Source organism: Oncorhynchus masou, unplaced genomic scaffold (assembly GCF_036934945.1).
Source record: "Oncorhynchus masou masou isolate Uvic2021 unplaced genomic scaffold, UVic_Omas_1.1 unplaced_scaffold_856, whole genome shotgun sequence".
NCBI lineage: Eukaryota > Metazoa > Chordata > Actinopteri > Salmoniformes > Salmonidae > Oncorhynchus > Oncorhynchus masou.
This window is the reverse complement of record NW_027015018.1, coordinates 257,127-259,947: the sequence shown is the minus strand read 5'-3', so window position 1 is coordinate 259,947 and position 2,821 is coordinate 257,127. Positions and strand designations below refer to the sequence as shown.

Below are 2,821 nucleotides of genomic sequence, written 5' to 3'. Positions count from 1 at the left end.
GTCTTCTCCTCAGGTATTACTAGATGTCATAGAGGATATGTCTCTGGTCTTCCTCAGGTATTACTAGATGTCATAGAGGATATGTCTCTTGGTCTTCCACAGGTATTACTAGATGTCATAGAGGATATGTCTCTGGTCTTCTCCACTGGTATTACTAGATGTCATAGAGGATATGTCTCTGGTCTTCTCCACAGGTATTACTAGATGTCATAGAGGATATGTCTCTGGTCTTTCCATTGGTATTACTAGATGTCATAGAGGATATGTCTCTGGTCTTATCCACAGGTATTACTAGATGTCATAGAGGATATGTCTCTGGTCTTATCCACAGGTATTACAAGATGTCAGTGGTGCTGATGTGCTTCGCCATCCCCATGTTTGTCCTTGGTGCCTGTGGGGAGAGCCTGTGGCTGGGCTACTTCGTGCCGGGTCTGCTGAGGTACACCCTGGTACTGAACGCTTACCTGGCTGGTCAACAGTGCTGCCCACATGTGGGGAAACCGCCCTACGACACCAACATCAACCCCCGAGAGAACAAGTTTGTCACCCTTAGTGCCATAGGTATGTTAGCTTACCTTCTTTCAATTTCAAAATATCTTAAGCTCTTTCATTAAGTCGCTCCTTTATAACACGTAGTTATATCGCAGATGACTCTATACTGGGGTCTCCTGAGTGACGTAGTGGTCTAAGGCACTGCATCGTATTGCTAGCTGTGCCGCTAGAGATTCTGGTTCGAGTCCCAGGCTCTGTCGCGACCGGGAGACCTCGTGGGGCAGCGACAATTGGCCCAGCGGCCTCTTCTGGGTTAGGGGAAGGTTTGGTCGGCAGGGATGTCCTGTCCCGTCACGCACCAGCGAATTCCTGTGGCGGGCCGGACCGGGCACGCTGGACACGGTCACCAGGTGTACGGGCTTCTCCGACATTAGTGCGACTGGCTTCCCGGGTTAGTGGCCGCAGTCACAGAGCAGTGTGGCTTGGTTGGGTTGTGTTTCGAAGACGCGCGTTCTCGACCTCGCCCTCCTGAAACCGAGACGGGAGTTGCAGCGATGAGACAAGACTGTAATTACCAATTGGATACCATGAAATTGGGGAGAAAAAACGGGGTAAAAAATAAATAATAAATGACTCTATATTACACAATTATCGCAGAAACAGCATTGACTTCTGTGCTTGTCTGGGTGATATTGAACTAATATGTTTATTTTTAACATTTATTTTACCCTTTTTCGCCCCAATTTCGGTATCCAATTTTTTAGTAGCTACTATCTAGTCTCATCGCTACAACTCCCGTACTACGGGCTCGAGACGAAGGTTGGAAAGTCATGCGTCCTCAGAAACACAACACCAACCAAGCCTCACTGCTTCTTAACACAGCGCGCATCCAACCCGGAAGCCAGCCTCACTGCTTCTTAACACAGCGCATCCAACCCGGAAGCCAGCCGCACCAATGTGTCGGAGGGAAACACCGTGCACCCGGCAACCTTGGTTAGCGTGCACTGTGCCCGGCCCGCCACAGGAGTCGCGGTGCGCGATGAGACGAGGATATCCTGAATGGACAAGTCCTCCCTAACCCGGACGGCGATATGCCAATTGTGCCGCCCCACGGACCCTCCCGGGCGCGGGGCCGGTTGCAACAGAGCCTGGGCGCGAACTCCAGGGTCTTGGTGGCACAGCCGGCGCTGCAGTACACAGCTTCTTCACCACTGCGCCCACCCGGGAGGCCATGTAATGTGTTTTTAACCTGCTGTCAGTTTACATTGATTCCACCTGTTTGTCAAAGAGATCAAAAGGGGATTGGTTATTCATTGTCGATGAAGAGCAAGTTTATGCAGACCATGAATTTTAGGTTTTTGGAGTTGACCGAATATAATTTACATTTACATTTAATATATATTTCTAGTAGCTCTATATCAAACCGTGTGTGGGGTGTTCACATCTTACAAGATATCTTGAATATATGATGGTGTGTAAATAACGGCCAAGGGTTCCTGACTGTGGTTTCCGTCACTTTCAGGTGAAGGGTTCCATAACTATCACCACACCTTCCCATATGATTATGCATCAAGTGAGTTTGGCTGCAAACTGAACCTGACCACCTGTTTCATCGACTTGATGTGTTTCCTCGGCCTGGCAAAGGACCGCAAGAGAGTGTCCCCCGAAATAGTGCTGGCCCGGGCTCAGCGCACTGGGGACAGAAGCACCCGGAACCGGAGTGGCTAGGAGGTTTTCCCCAATCTCAAAAAGCTCCAAAACAAAACCAATGTAAAAAATATTAAAAAAATACATATATATAAAACCGACAAAAGTTTAGTTTGCAGTGTAATTTTGAGAGATGCTTCGATCTTGTAGCTACAGTCACAGCTTCACTCTTTCTCCTTTGTGAGCTTTTTACGGATTTCCTAAAGAGTTCTTAAAGATTCATGTTAGCTTTTAAAATAGGGACTTTAAATCACCTTACGTTTTACTGTTTAATTTCTTCTTCGCTGCAGCAAATAGTCTGTTGTGTGAAATGGTACAAATCTGTCTGTTGCCAAAGCTGGTGTGCTGCCATTGGTCGAGCCTCCCTCAGTAGGCTGGAGAGGTGTTCATGAGCTGTGAATGCTTCTTCTACTGCAATGTTACATTGATGTTGCAAAGGCAATCAATCCAGAGTTTCTCTTGAATACTGCTGTCAAGTATTAAAGGAGAGATTGGAAAAATAAGAAAGCTTTAAAAAAAAAAAAAAAAAACATTTTAAACTTGTTTGTTGTGACACCTTTTAAATCTCCCGTCTTGAAGTGAAACTGTCAGTTGTGTCCATAGCTTTCATGTAATGTGGGTC

General features: G+C 46.8%; 1 pseudogene; it reads left to right on the top strand.

Moving 5' to 3' along the window:
- Positions 1–37: 37 nt before the first annotated feature.
- On the top strand, positions 38–2,348 carry LOC135537843 (acyl-CoA desaturase-like; annotated as a pseudogene).
- The last annotated feature ends 473 nt before the right edge of the window (positions 2,349–2,821 follow it).